This window comes from Arachis stenosperma, chromosome 6 (assembly GCF_014773155.1).
Source record: "Arachis stenosperma cultivar V10309 chromosome 6, arast.V10309.gnm1.PFL2, whole genome shotgun sequence".
Lineage (NCBI taxonomy): Eukaryota > Viridiplantae > Streptophyta > Magnoliopsida > Fabales > Fabaceae > Arachis > Arachis stenosperma.
The window spans coordinates 50,689,401-50,706,000 of record NC_080382.1 but is presented as its reverse complement, the minus strand read 5'-3'; the positions used below and the strand labels follow the sequence as shown (position 1 = coordinate 50,706,000).

The following is a 16,600-nucleotide window of genomic DNA, read 5'->3' as shown; positions in this document are numbered from 1 at the left end:
AAAATTTTCTAAGTTAAAAGCTGCAGAATTTCACAGATTTAAACCCCAATCTTCCAACGAACATAACTTCCTCATTTTAAATCGTTTTTCACCCGTTCTTCGAACGGCATGGACATCCCGGATCCAATTTCATTTCTAAACAGATTTGGTACAAAACGGAGATCCGTAGTCCAAGTTATGTCCCGTCAAAGTATGCCCAAAAACCATATTTTCATACAAAACCACAAAGTGCCATTTTCAAAACAAACCATTTTCAACTCCTTTCAAAGTCAATCAAAACATGCCAATTTCATCCCTTTTCTTTGAAAACAATCAAAATGTATCAAACTCAACATCAAGCCTCCTCAACCCACACATTGACACATTACCACAATATACCAAATCACTAACTCATCATTTTAGCCCACTTCACCCAAGTGGCTCAACTCAAACATATTGACATATCATATACTATTCCTCATGCCAATTTTCAACAACACCAATTCCAATAAATCATTAGTGTACACAATCAACATCATACTCACCATCAACATGGTTCAACCCTCAATTCAACCATAACTAATCATCAAGCATATATCACAACATGCATATTTCTCATACATCATACCACCAAGGCATCAATAATCATCATCACATATATGACCACATCATATATCTCAATCATTTACAACATCAACCATTCAATGCCTATCTTAGGGCCTCTAGCCTAAGTATTTCCTACCATATTACATATTAGATACGGGAAACCGAAACCATACCTTAGCCGAATTTCCCAAGCTCCACCGGAGCACTTCTAAACCACTTATCCTCAAGCTCACAAGGCCTCAACACCTCCAAGAGCAGATTTTTCACCACCAAGCCCTTTCCAAGCTTGTTCAAAATCACCAATCAAGCTCCAATATCCACACATACACAACCTAAGCCACAACCATCATACCCATACACAACACCTCAAAACCCAAACATCATAAAACAACAAAATTACACTAGGGTTAAGAACCTTACCTCACCCAAGGTCCAAGGAGACAAGATTAACCTTCTCCTTCAAGAGAGTTGGGTCCTATAACATCAAAGAACCCAAAATCTCAACATTTAACCCATGAAACTCGAAAATAGGGGCTGAGATTTCGAACAGCAAGGTGTGGCTTACCTCAAGATTGATTATATGGGTTTTGTAGAGCTCTCCGCGGTGAACGCGTGGCCGCAAACGGGGTGGCAATCGGAGCTCTAGATCAAAAGTTGTGGTGGTTTGAAGATCAAGTGAGAGAGAGAAGTTGAGAGAATGTTCTTCCCTTCCACTCCACCATTTCAGCTTGTGTGTGTAACAAATGAGGAGAGAGAGTGCTGAAAACTAGGGTTTTGGTTAAGTTATGTTGGGCCAAGGGCCCACTTTGGGTCCGGTTGGCCCGGTTTGGCCTGTTCGGTCCAATCTTGGTCCGAATTCTACAAAATTGGTACCAAAATTCTCGTCTCAATCTCCTCTATCACATTTAGCCATAAAAATCACATTTTAGGCTTTCTAGAATAAATTCTCATTTATGGGTTAATTAGCCGTTAATTAACCGGGTTTTACAATCTTGACATTCATAGTGTTCTTGTATGCATCATTGGTTTTGATCCAAAATTTTCATGTTTTGGGTCATATTTGTGTTTTTCTCTCTCCTCATTCAAATTCAAAAATAAAAAATATCTTTTCCTTAATTTTCTCATAAATTTCGAAAATTTGAGTTGACTTAGTCAAAAATTTTTAAAACTTAGCTATTTCTTATAAGTCAAGTCAAATTTTCAATTTTAAAAATTCTATCTTTTCAAAATCTTGTTTTTCAAAAATCAAATCTTTTTCATTATTTATTTATTTTCGAAAATTTTTTTAAAATCTATTTTCAAAATCTTTTTCTTATCTTTATTTCAAAATTGAAACTTTACTAACAATTAATGTGATTGATTCAAAAATTTGAAGTTTGTAACTTTCTTGTTAAGAAAGGTTCAATCTTTAAATTCTAAAATCATATCTTTTAGTTTCTTGTTAGTCAAGTAATCAATTTTAATTTTAAAAACTAAATCTTTTTCAAAATATCTTTTTCTTAAAAATCATATCTTTTTTATCATATCTTTTAAAATTATATCTTTTTCAAAATTGTGATTTCAAAAATCTTTTCTAACTTCTTATCTTTTCAAAATTGATTTTCAAATATTTTTCAACTAACTAATTGACTTTTTGTTTGTGTCTTATCTTTTTCAAAACCACTTAACTACTTTTCCCTCTCTAATTTTCGAAAATCACTTCCCTCTTTTTCAAAATTCTTTTTAATTAACAAATTATTTCAAATTTTAATTTTAATTTTAATTTTGTTTCTTCTCTTAATTTTCAAAAATCACTAACCCTTTTTCAAAATTTATTTTCGAAAATTCTCCCCCTTTCATCTCCTTCTATTTATTTAATTATCTACTAACACTTCTCCTCCACTCAAGAATTCGACACTATCCTCACCCTTGTGTTTGGATTCTTACCTTCTCCTTTTTCTACTAACATAAAGGAATCTCTATACTATGACATAGAGGATTCCTCTTCTTTTTCTGTTCTCTTCTTTCATATGTGTAGGAACAAAGAAAAAGGCATTCTTGTTGAAGCTGATCCTGAACCTGAAAGGACTCTGAAGAGGAAACTAAGAGAAGCTAAAATACAACAATCCAGAGATAACCTTACTGAGATTTTCGAACAAGAAAAGGATATGGCAGCCGAACCCAACAACAATAATGCAAGGAGGATGCTTGGTGACTATACTACACCTACTTCCAAAATTGATGGAAGAAGCATCTCAATCCCTGCCATTGGAGCAAACAATTTTGAGCTGAAACCTCAACTAGTTGCTCTAATGCAACAGAACTACAAATTCCATGGACTTCCATCAGAAGATCCCTATCAGTTTTTAACTGAGTTCTTGCAGATCTGTGAGACTATTAAGACTAATGGAGTAGATCCTGAAGTCTATAGGCTCATGCTTTTCCCTTTTGCTGTAAGAGATAGAGCTAGAACATGGTTAGACTCACAACTAAGGATAGCCTGGACTCTTGGGATAAGCTGGTTACGGCCTTCTTGGTTAAGTTCTTTCCTCCTCAAAAGCTGAGCAAGCTTAGAGTGGATGTTCAGACCTTCAAGCAAAAAGATGGTGAATCCCTCTATGAAGCTTGGGAAAGATACAAGCAGATGACCAATAAATGTCCTTCTGACATGTTTTCAGAGTGGACCATGGTAGATATATTCTATTATGGTCTGTTTGAGTTCTCTAAGATGTCATTGGACCATTCTGCAGGTGGATCCATTCACCTAAAGAAAACGCCTGCAGAAGCTCAGGAACTTATTGAAATGGTTGCAAATAACCAATTCATGTACACTTCTAAGAGGAATTCCGTAAATAATGGGACGCCTCAGAGGAAGGGAGTTCTTTAAATTGATGCTCTGAATGCCATATTGGCTCAGAACAAAATGTTGACTCAGCAAGTCAACATGATTTCTCAAAGTCTGAATGGATGGCAAAATGCATCCAACAGCACTAAAGAGGCATCTTCTGAAGAAGAAGCTTATGATCCTGAAAACCCTGCAATGGCAGAGGTAAATTACATGGGGGAAGCTTTTGGCAACACCTATAACCCCTCATGGAGAAACCATCCAAATTTCTCATGGAAGGATCAACAAAAGCATCAACAAGGCTTTAATAATGGTGGAAGAAACAGGTTTAAGAATAGCAAGCATTTTCCATCATCTTTTCAGCAACAGATAGAAAATTCTGAGCAGAGCACCTCTAACTTAGCAAACATAGTCTCTGATCTGTCTAAGGCCACTTTAAGTTTCATGAGTGAAACAAGGTCCTCCATCAGAAGTTTGGAGGCACAAGTGGGCCAGCTGAGTAAGAAAGTCACTGAAACTCCTCCTAGTACTCTCCCAAGCAATACTGAAGAGAATCCAAAAAGAGAGTGCAAGGCCATTGACATAGTAAACATGGCCGAACCTAGAGAGGAAGGAGAGGACGTGAATCCCAATGAGGAAGACCTCATAGGACGTCTCTCAAGCAAGAAGGAGTTCCTTATTAAGGACTTAAAGGAATCTGAGGCTCATATAGAGACCATAGAGATCCCATTAAACCTTCTTCTACCATTCATGAGCTCTGAAAACTATTCTTCCTCTGAAGAGGATGTAGATGTAATTGGAGAACAAGTTGCTCAATATCTAGGAGCTATCATGAAGCTGAATGCCAAGTTGTTTGGTAATGAGACTTGGGAAGGTGAACCTCCCTTACTCATTAGTGAACTAGATACATGGGTTCAGCAAACTTTACCTCAAAAGAGACAAGATCCTGGTAAATTCTTAATACCATATACCATAGGCACTATGACCTTCGAAAAGGCTCTATGTGACCTAGGGTCAGGCATAAATCTTATGCTACTCTCTGTAATGGAGAAGCTGGGGATCATTGAGGTACAATGGTGCACGAAATTGTGATCATCAATGGCGCCATCAACATGGTACGCTCAATTGCAATCTCAACTCTTTATCACAACTTCGCACAACTAACCAGCAAGTGCACTGGGTCGTCCAAGTAATAAACCTTATGCGAGTAAGGATCGATCCCACGGAGATTCTTGGTATGAAGCAAGCTATGGTCATCTCAGTCAGGCAGATTCAAATGGTTATGGGTGATTTATGAATAAAGCATAAAATAAAGATAGAGATACTTATGTAATTCATTGGTGAGAATTTCAGATAAGCGAATGGAGATGCTCTGTCCCTTTCGTCTCTCTGCTTTCCTACTGTCTTCATCCAATCCTTCTTACTCCTTTCCATGACAAGCTGTAGGTTGGGCATCACCATTGTCAATGGCTACAGTCCCGTCCTCTCAGTGAAAATGTTCAACGCGCTCTATCACAGCACGGCTAATCATCTGTCAGTTCTCAATCAGGTGGGAATAGAATCCAGTGATTCTTTTGCGTCTGTCACTAATGCCCAGCCTTTAGGAGTTTGATGCGCATCATAGTCATTCAATCCTTGAATCCTACTCAGAATACCACAGACAAGGTTTAGACCTTCCGGATTCTCTTGAATGCCACCATCAATTCTAGCTTATACCACGAAGATTCCGATTAAGGGATCCAATAGATATCCACTCAATCTAAGGTAGAACGGAGGTGGTTGTCAGGCACACGTTCATAGGTGAGAATGATGATGAGTGTCAGGGATCATCACATTCATCAAGTTGAAGAACAAGTGATATCTTAGAACAAGAATAAGCTGAATTGAATAGAAGAACAATAGTAATTGCATTAATACTCGAGGTACAGCAGAGCTCCATACCTTAATCTATGGTGTGTAGAAACTCCACCGTTGAAAATACATAAGAACAAGGTCTAGGCATGGCCGAATGGCCAGCCTCCCAAAGAGGGTTCAATCATAAAAACATGATCAAAAGATTCTTAATACAATAGCAAAAAGGTCCTATTTGTAGAGAACTAGTAGCCTAGGGTTTACAAAGATGAGTAAATGACATAAAAATCCACTTCTGGGCCCACTTGGTGTGTGCTTGGGCTGAGCATTGAAGCTTCCATGTGTAGAGACTTTTCTTGGAGTTAAACGCCAGCTTTTGTGCCAGTTTGGGCGTTTAACTCCCATTCTTGTGCCAGTTCCGGCGTTTTACGCCAGAATTCTTGAGCTGACTTGGAACGCCTGTTTGGGCCATCAAATCTCGGGCAAAGTATGGACTATTATACATTGCTGGAAAGCCCAGGATGTCTAATTTCCAACGCAATTGAGAGCGCGCCAATTGGGCTTCTGAAGCTCCAAACAATCCACTTCGAGTGCAGGGAGGTCAGAATCCAACAGCATCTACAGTCCCTTTCAGCCTCTGAATCAGATTTTTGCTCAGGTCCCTCAATTTCAGCCAAAAAATACCTGAAATCACAGAAAAATACACAAACTCATAGTAAAGTCCAGAAAAGTGAATTTTAACTAAAAACTAATAAAAATATAATAAAAACTAACTAAAACATACTAAAAACATACTAAAAACAATGCCAAAAAGCGTATAAATTATCCGCTCATCATACAGCCTGCCATATTCTCATTACAAATGGCAGATAAGTCAGTAAGACAAACTTATGGATTGGTAGAGGACGTGTTAGTGAAGGTTGAAGGCCTTTACATCCCTGCTGATTTCATAATCTTAGACACTAGGAATGAGGAGGATGAATATATCATCCTTGGAAGACCTTTCCTAGCCACAGCAGGAGCTGTGATAAATGTTAATAGAAGACAATTAGTCCTTCAATTGAATGGGCTCTACCTTGTGTTTAAGACCCAAGGGTGTTCTTCTGTATACATAGAGAGGATGCATGAAAAGCTTCTCTCAAGACAAAGTCAAACAATGCCCCCACAATCAAACTCTAAGTTTGGTGTTGGGAGACAACAGCCAAACTCTAAGTTTGGCATTAAAACATCACATCCAAACTCTATGTTTAGTGTTGGGAGTCTACAACATTGACCTGATCACCTGTGAGGCTCTATGAGAGCCCATTGTCAAGCTAGTGACATTAAAGGAGCGCTTATTGGGAGGCAACCCAATTTTTATTTATCTAATTCTATTTTTATTGCTCTTTTATGTTTTATTAGGTTCATGATCATGTGGAGTCACAAAATAAATACTAAAATTAAAAACAGAAACAAAAACAGCAGAAGAAAAAGCACACCCTGGAGGAAGGGCTTACTGGCGTTTAAACGCCAGTATGGAGCATCTGTCTGGCGTTCAACGCCAGAACAGAGCATGGATCTGGCGTTGAACGCCAAAAACAAGCAACATCCTGATATTTAAATGCTAGGAATACACCCTGAGGAGAGCCCAAAACAAGCATGAAGCTGGCGTTCAACGCCAGAAACAAGCATCAATCTGGCGTTAAACGCCAGGATTTCATGCATAGGGCGTTTTACACGTCTAATTGGTGCAGTGATGTTAAATCCTTGACACCTCAGGATCTGTGGACCCCACAGGATCCCCACCTACCTCAACTCACCTTCTCTCCTCTTCACACAATCCAATAACACTCTTCCCCAAAAACCCTTCACCAATCACCTCAATCTCTCTTCCGCATCACCTCTTCACCACTCACATCCATCCTCTCTTCCCCATAAACCCAACCTACTATCATACAAAATCTCCTTCCCACCCAAACCCACCCTAAATGGCTGAAACACACACCTCTCTCCCTCTCCTCCATATCTTCTTCTTCTTCTTCTTCTTCTTCTTCTATTCTTTCTTCTTTTGCTCGAGGACGAGCAACATTCTAAGTTTGGTGTGGTAAAAGCATAGCTTTTTTGTTTTTCATAACCATTGATAGCACCTAAGGCCAGAGAAACCTCAAGAAAGAGGAAAGGGAAGGCAATTGCTTTCACCTCTAAGTCATGGGAGATGGAGAGATTCATCTCAAGGGTCCATAGCTCAGTAATAGAGCATCCCTGAGAGGCCTCAAGGGAAAAATTTTCCTCCACACAACTATTGGGAGCAACTAAGGATAGGAGCACCAAAATCACTAGGGATCATGCAACAGAAGCAAGGAAGAGATATAGAGGAGCTCAAAGAGCACCATTGGTTCTTCAAGAGGAAGACGCCACCCTCACTAAGGTGGACTCATTCCTTAATCTCCTTGCTCTCATTTTTCTGTTTTTTTTTATTTTTATGCTTCACGTTTATTTATGTTTTGTGTCTTTATTACATGATCATTAGTGTCTAGTGTCTATGTCTTAAGGCTATGAATAACTCCATAAATCCTTCACCTTTCTTAAATGAAAAATGTTTTTAATACAAAAGAACAAGAAGTACATGAGTTTCAAATTCATCTTTGAAATTAGTTTAATTATATTGATGTGGTGACAATACTTTTTGTTTTCTGAATGAATGCTTGAACAGTGCATATTTTTTATCTTGTTGTTTATGAATGTTAAAATTGTTGGCTCTTGAAAGAATGATGAAAAAGAGAAATGTTATTGATTATCTGAAAAATCATAAAATTGATTCTTGAAGCAAGAAAAAGCAGTAAAGAACAAAGCTTGAGAAAAAAAGTGGCGAAAAATGTGAAAGAAAAAGAAAAAGCAAGTAAAAAAAGCCAATAACCCTTGAAACCAAAAGGCAAGGGTAAAAAGGATCCAAGGCTTTGAGCATCAATGGATAGGAGGGCCCAAGGAAATAAAATCCAGGCCTAAGCAGCTAAATCAAGATGTCCCTAACCATGTGCTTGTGGCATGCAGGTCCAAGTGAAAAGCTTGAGACTGAGTGGTTAAAGTCGTGATCCAAAGCAAAAGAGTGTGCTTAAGAGCTCTGGACACCTATAACTGGGGACTCTAGCAAAGATGAGTCACAATATGAAAAGGTTCACCGAGTCATGTGTCTGTGGCATTTATGTATCTGGTGGTAATACTGGAAAACAAAGTGCTTAGGGCCACGGCCAAGACTCATAAAAGTAGCTGTGTTCAAGAATCAACATACTTAACTAGGAGAATCAAGAACACTATCTGAAATTCTAAGTTCCCATAGATGCCAACCATTCCAAACTTCAAGGAAAAAAGTGAGATGCCAAAACTGTTCAGAAGCAAAAAGCTACAAGTCCCGCTCATCTAATTAGAACTAACATTCATTGAGATTTTGGGATTTATAGTATATTCTCTTCTCTTTATCCTATTTGATTTTCAGTTGCTTGGGGACAAGCAACAATTTAAGTTTGGTATTGTGATGAGCGGATAATTTATACGCTTTTTGGCATTGTTTTTAGGTAGTTTTTAGTAGGATCTAGTTACTTTTAGGGATGTTTTCATCAGTTTTTATGGAAAATTCACATTTCTAGACTTTACTATGAGTTTGTGTGTTTTTCTGTGATTTCAGGTATTTTCTGCCTGAAATTGAGGGACCTGAGCAAAACTCTGAAAAGAAGGCTGACAAAGGACTGCTGATGCTGTTGGATTCTGACCTCCCTGCACTTGAAATGGATTTTCTAGAGCTTCAGAAATCAAAATGGCGCGCTCTTAACGGCGTTAGAAAGTAGACATCCAGAGCTTTCCAGCAATATATAATAATCCATACTTAATACGAGAATAGATGATGTAAACTGGCATTCAACGCCAGTTCTATGATGCATTCTGGAGTCAAACGCCAGAAACACGTCACAAACCAGAGTTGAATGCCAAAAACACGTTACAACTTGGCATTCAACTCCAAGAGAAGCCTCTGCATGTGTAAAGCTCAAGCTCAGCCCAAGCACACGCCAAAGTGGGCCCCGGAAGTGGATCTCTGCACTTAGACTTATTTTTGTAAACCCTAGTAGCTAGTTTATTATAAATAGAACTTTTTACTATTGTACTAGGCGTCTTTTGACCACGTTACATCTTTGGTCTCAGTTTTAATTAATTATTCATCTTAGGAGACTATTGATAATGTTTATGGGGGCTGGCCATTCGGCCATCCCTGGACTATCACATATGTATTTTCAACGGTGAAGTTTTTACATACCCTATATTAAGGGTGTGGAGCTCTGCTGTACCTCGAGTTTTAATGCAATTACTACTATTTTCTATTCAATTCAATTTATTCCTATTCTAAGATACCATTCGTACTTCAACCTGATGGATGTGATGATCCGTGACACTCATCATCATCCATCCTTAAGAACGCGTGCCTGACAACCACCTCCATTCTACAAGCAAGAGCTAGAGTGTGTATCTCTTGGATTCCTGATGCACAACGCATGGTTGCCTCGCCTGACAACCGAGCCTTCCATTCCGTGAGATCAGAGTCTTCGTGGTATAACCTAGAATTAATGGCGGCATTCATGAGAATCCGGAAAGTCTAAACCTTCCCTGTGGTATTCCGAGTAGGATTCTGGGATTGAATGACTGTGACAAGCTTCAAACTCGCGATTGTTGGGCGTGATGACAAGCGCAAAAGAATCAATGGATTCTACTCCGACATGATCGAGAACTGATAGATGATTAGCCGTGCCGTGACAGAGCATTTGGACCTTTTTCACTGAGAGGATGGGATGTAGCCATTGACAACGGTGATGCCCTACATACAGCTTGCCATGGAAAGGAATAAGAAGGATTGAAGGAAGGCAGTAGGAAAGCAGAGATCCAACAGGGACAAAACATCTCCATACACTTATCTGAAATTCTCACCAATGATCTACATAAGTATTTCTATCTTTATTTTCTGTTTATTTATTATTATTATTCGAAAACTCCATAACCATTTATTATCCGCCTGACTGAGATTTACAAGATGACCATAGCTTGCTTCATACCAACAATCTCTGTGGGATCGACCCTTACTCACGTAAGGTTTATTACTTGACGACCCAGTGCACTTGCTGGTTAGTGATGCGAAGTTGTGAAGAAAGTGCTGAGATTATAAACGCGCATACCAAGTTGAGTGCCATTGTTAAAGATCACAATTTCCTGCACCACTAGGGCAGAAAGTTCTGCTGTTTAATTCTAGGCTCAGATTATTCCCCGGGAAATTGAAATCCCAGTGGAGAGGACCATATGTGATTACAAGTGTGTCACCATATGGATACGTAGAGCTTCAGAATAATAATTCTAACAAAAAGTTCATTGTTAATTGACAAAGAGTCAAACATTATCTTGAAAGCAATTTTGAGCAAGAATACTCAAAACTGAGACTTGATTAAAGCTCAGTAATAGTCCAGCTAAAGACAATAAAGAAGTGCTTGCTGGGAGGCAATCCATTCATGGTTTATTTTATTTGTAATTTTAATTTTAAATTAGATAATACATTTCAGTGAATGATACAGAGTTACAGAAGGCTTCAGAGGATAAAACAGCAAAAAGAAGCTCACTGGTGCGAAAAAGCCAGTAAGAGCTGTTTTGGGCGTTGAACGCCCAAAAGAAGCATCTACTGGGCGTTCAACGCCAGTAGAGATAGCCATCTGGGCGTTAAACGCCAGAAAGAAGCATCTTCTGGGTGTTAAACGCCAGAAAGAAGCACCTTCTGGGCGTTTAACGCCAGATTTACAACGTCCTGAGCGTTCAGAAAAATGCCCAGTGACAAAGGAGTTCCTAGCGTTTAACGCCAGCCAGATGCTACAGCTGGGCGTTAAACGCCCAGGAGAAGCTACAAATGGGCGTTAAACGGCCAAAACATGCAGCGTTTGGGCGTTTAACACCAGGAATGTGGGGAGGAGGTAATTTCGTTTTCACTTCAATTTTTTTCCATTTTTCATGTTTCAATTTATAATTTTTTGCATAAACATGTTACAAATTCTCATCTTTCTACTTCAAAATGCGAAAAATTCTTAATCCTAAAAATATTTCTTCATTCTTCTTCAATCTCTTTTCAAAGTATCTTTTTCAAAATCTCATCATATCTTTTGAACGTTCGAAATTGCCTCTCCTTCTATTCCTCTCCTTTCCTTTCTTTTGCTTGAGGACAAGCAAACCTCTAAGTTTAGTGTGTTTTTCCATGATCACTAAGCTAAAACTCATCAAGATCATGGTACCTAAGGGAAAACAAACCACTTTAAGAGGCAAGAAAGAGAATATTCCAAAACCCCTTTGCAATCAAGAGAAGTTCTTAACCAAAGAACATGCAGACCAGTACCACAGAATAATGGGTCTGAGATCAGTGATCTCGGAAGTTAAATTCGATCTGAAAGAAGACGAATATCTGGAGATACAGGAGCTGAAGCGCTAGAAGCTGTCTCTTGAAGGACCAAGCACCCCACAGATTAAAGGAGCATCCACCACCCAAAATAAAGGTTGTTGAGTCCTAATCTTAGCCTTAACTCTGTGATAGTTGTTCTTATAGGAATTTATCTTAGAAGTTATATATGAGTAGTAGTAATTAGTATATCTATTTTGATTTTATCTCCAATTAAGCTATAATTTATTTTTCTCATCATCATCAAACATGAATAAAATAGTAGATTTTTAGAATAAAGAGGCAATATTTTTTTGGAGTTCTTAATAAGGAAAATTCTAATTATTTATATATGGTGGCAATACTTTTTGTCTTCTGAATGAATGCCTGAACAGTGCATATTTTTTATACTGAATTTTATGAATGTTAAAATTGTTGGCTCCTGAAAGAATGATGAACAAGAGAAATGTTATTGATGATCTGAAAAATCATGAAATTGATTCCTGAAGCAAGAAAAAGCAGTGAAAAACAAGCTTGCGAAAAAAAAGCAAACGAGGTAGAAAAAGCCAATAGCCCTTTAAACCAAAAGACAAGGGTGAAAAGGATCCAAGGCTTTGAGCATCAATGGATAGGAGGGCCCAAGTTTATTTTTCAAAAAAGGGGTTTATTCTTAGAACATATGCATAATCCTTTTAATGAAGCATATGACCAAACACTAAGTTTGGTGTCTGCATGTGTAACAATGTTCAGAAGATCATTTCATACTCATGGAGTCAAAATCATACAGAAGGGGATCATGCATCATTGTATTTTGAATTTATATATATATATATATATATATATATATACATCAATTGTGAAGAATTTACTGCATTGCTAAGCCATCTTCTCAGTACGAGATAAATTTGGTGTTCACCAATCTTTAGCAATTCTAATTAAAGGACACAATTGATCATTTATGAAAAAGAAACAAAAACATCTTTCTTATTTATATCAATTCACTTACCAACATATACATTCATATCCTAAGGCTAGCTGTTTTGGTTTATTCAGGAGAAAGAGATTGAGACAAAAACAAGGAGGGGCCACGGCTAGGACAAGCTAAGTGAGGAGTGGTCACATGTGCCTAGAAAAGCGTGCTCCTTGGGAAGCAGAATTTGCATGCTTGCATCATCGAACACCTAAATGCATGCAACCAATGAGAAGAGAATCCTCGTCAAAGCCTCAACAATGCATGCAGACCGTTTAATCCATGAACCTTTTGTATGATCAACTCAATCTCAACCCTTCATGAGCATCAACGAACTCCTTCCTCATTCATTATGGTTTTGTTAAAAAGCTTGAAGAGTTTGCCTATAAATAGCCGTTAGCACTAAATGGTTTACACATACATTCAAGCTACCTTCACTTATAAGCCATAATCTCCTCTACTCCCAAAACTAAAGCCAACAATTCCCCTATCTTACACAACAAAATCGAGCATCATCCCAAACACAACACATTTTTCCTCTACTCCCCCCTTTCCCTTCTTCTCACCTCAAATCTAATGGCCTCCTCAAGTTCAAAAAGGAGGCCGGGAAAGGAACCAATGGTGACCGAGCCTCCATCATATGATGCAAGAAAATTTAGATCCCAATTCCATGAAGGGAAACATCATAGGTTCATGAAGACAAAGAATGTCATCTATGAGAAGGGCATTGAGTTGAAGGACGGGGAATACCCCATCATGAGGCAAATTACTAAAGAAAGAAGGTGGGAACTTTTATGTGCTCCTCTTGTTGACATCAGTGCAGTCATGATCAGGGAATTCTATGCAAATGCGGTAAAAGAGAACAAAGATAGTGTCTCCTATACAAGTTATGTTAGAGGAGTTGAAGTGAATTTCAGTCCAGCAACCATCACAAGGGCCCTGATGTTGAGAACCATAACTTATGCAGAGCCTAGCTATGAGACCAGATTGCAGATGGAAAACAATCCTGATGAGATCTTGCAAGGGTTATGTATGGAAGACACAGACTGGGAAAGAGATTCAAAAGGAATCCCAAGCCACTTGAAGAGAATAAACCTCACTCCTGTGGCCAAGGGATGGTATGAAATAGTAAGGAGATCTATCCTACCTACTGGAAACGCTTCTTGGGTCACAATCAAACGAGCACTCTTGACATACTACATCCTACATGGAGGTGAAATCAACCTCGCACAACTCATATCCGACAGTATTCAAGAGATGGCCAACAGCACAAGCAAATCAAGTGGTCTTGGGCATCCAAGTACAATTCTCAGACTGTGCAATAAAGCTGGAGTAATCTTTGAAGATGAGGACACAGAAAAAGTGAAAAAAGGGAAAGGAATCACCAAGAGGAGTATGGAAGGGTTGAATGAAGAAGATGATCAAGAGGGAGTGGTAGCTCCCAGACAAAGAAGATCTCAAAGAGAGGGAGAACAAGAGCAAGCTCATGGTGCCATAGACATGAGCCAGCTACACAGAGCAATTGAAGAGCTATCTCAACAACTCATGCAAACTCAACAAGAGCAAAATCAAGGGCACCAAGAGCAATATCTAGAGCCCCATCCAGAGTTTAGGGAGCAATATTTGAGGGATAAAGAGGAGCGAGAAGCTTGGCAACGTCAAATGAAGGAGAAGCAAGAGAGATGGCAACAACAAATGATGACTCAGTAGCAAGAATTTCAAGCACAAATTCTTGAAGGACAAAAAGAGCAATACAAAGAATTCAAAGAATCATATGATAAGCTGTACTTTAGTCAAGCTAAAGCAGGGGAATATAGTCACAACCTGTATCAATGGAAGAATATTCATCACACCATGGGAGAAGTTAGATATGCACAAAGAATGGAGAATGATGAAAACATACAAGCAAGGTTGGAGTACCTGACCCATAATTTGCCAACACTCAATCCACAGATCAAGCCATTTGAGCAATGTCCTGAATTTGGAGCCAAGCAACAAGCAAGGTCTCATCACTATGTGAGCTAGCTTGCTGTTACAAAGGTTCCTATCAGTGAAGAAAAATCCCTTGAGAGCAAAAATAAAACAGAAAGAAAAGGAAGAAGAAAAAGCCAATATGGCAAGAAAAACAAAGAATAAAGGCTGGACACCAATAGCTTGGACCCTAGGACACATGCCTGTGGTGTTCTTGTACTAGGATATGCTTGGATAAGTAAATTCTGAGGGGTATTTCAAAACCCGGTCACTTAGATCAACTGATTTGGGATGACCAATTGAAAGTCTACAATAAAGAGCAACCTAGATACAGAACATTTAGTTATCCAAAGAGATGCTGGGCATCAATGATCCTAGGAAGAAGTAGTGAGCCATGTGTCTGTGGTGGAAAGATGTTGAGTAAAAAAAAATAAAGCCAAAGGCTACTACTACAACATTAGACACCAAGCCTTCAAAGAATAATAAGCTTGATAAGCAACATGAGAAAAGAAAAGTTAGCAAGGGAGCAAAGAAAGAATAAACCTTATAACAGCAAGTTTAGTAAGCCTTTGAGGAAGAATGTATATTATGTAACAACAACAATAATTGAGTTGTCATTGTCTGCATAAAAACTCCATGAATCAAGTTCTGCTATATGCCTAATAAGGATATGTTTTCTTTTCTTGTTCATTTCATTTTCTCTTAGTTTTGATGCTTGCTTGGGGACAAGCTAGAATTAAGTTTGGTGTTGTGATGACAGGTCATCATATACCCATTTTTCAAGCTAATTTCACTTGTTTTAGTAGTCTTTATGCACTTTCTTGTATCTTAAGTAAGCAATTTGGAATGAAAATGCACAACTTCTTTAAATCAAGCAACCACCATTAAATTGATGCTAAATCATGAGGTTTAAGCAAGAATTAATTGATTTTTAATGAATTATAAACCTTATGAGTTTAGAGATACTTTGAGTGGTTGTTTTGGTTTCTTGTAGGTGAAGAAAGGAAGAAAAGAGGAAAAACGTGGCTTAAGAAAGCGTGGCCCAAGGGAAGAAGGAATGTGGCGCATGGAAGGGAGGAAGCAAACATTGCCCTCCACAAGGGCACACTGCCCTCCAGGAGAGCAACATTATGAACCAAGCCTTGAAAAGCAACATTGCCCTGCCCACAACAAGGGCGGAGCACAATTTGATGCTAAGAATCAAAGAGAGCAAAAACTCTGCCCTGCCCTCCTCAAGAGCAATATCGGGCTTCACCCAAGAAAAATTCAAAGGAAATTGCTTCATAATGCTTCCTATGGGTTTCGAACCCAAGGACAAGGAGGAAAGGAGGAGCGCTCAAGCACAATAAAATCAAGCAAAAATTAGCTTGCTTTCATTCTCCCTGGATCGAACACGGCACCATGAGGAAGCAAGGAACTAAGCATGACTTTGGTGCCAAGAAAACCGAAGAAAAGAAGCAGCGTGTGCCTCCACCAAGTTTCGAACTTGGGACTTCATCTTTGGCACATTGCCCTGCCCTTGGTGCGCGAAATTGTGAACGATACTTTTCACAACTCTCATAATCCCCGGTAATGAACCCCAAAAACTTGGTGTTCAATACCATGGCATAAACACAACTTCGCACAACTAACCAGCAAGTGCACTGGGTCGTCCAAGTAATAAACCTTACGCGAGTAAGGGTCGATCCCACGGAGATTGTTGGTATGAAGCAAGCTATGGTCATCTTGTAAATCTTAGTCAGGCAAACTCAAATGGATATGGTGATATACGAATAAAACATAAAGATAAAGATAGAGATACTTATGTAATTCATTGGTGGGAATTTCAGATAAGCGCATGAAGATGCTGTGTCCCTTCCGTCTCTCTACTTTCCTACTGTCTTCATCCAATCCTTCTTACTCCTTTCCATGGCAAGCTTATGCAAGGGTTTCACCGTTGTCAGTGGCTACCTCCCATCCTCTCAGTGGA

At 38.8% G+C, this 16,600-nt stretch overlaps 1 non-coding gene across 1 annotated transcript; it reads right to left on the bottom strand.

Moving 5' to 3' along the window:
- Window positions 1–3,130: 3,130 nt before the first annotated feature.
- Window positions 3,131–3,234, bottom strand: LOC130937746 (small nucleolar RNA R71). The gene has a single exon (XR_009068948.1). It is a non-coding gene; the product is annotated as a small nucleolar RNA R71 (small nucleolar RNA).
- Between the last annotated feature and the right edge of the window lie 13,366 nt (window positions 3,235–16,600).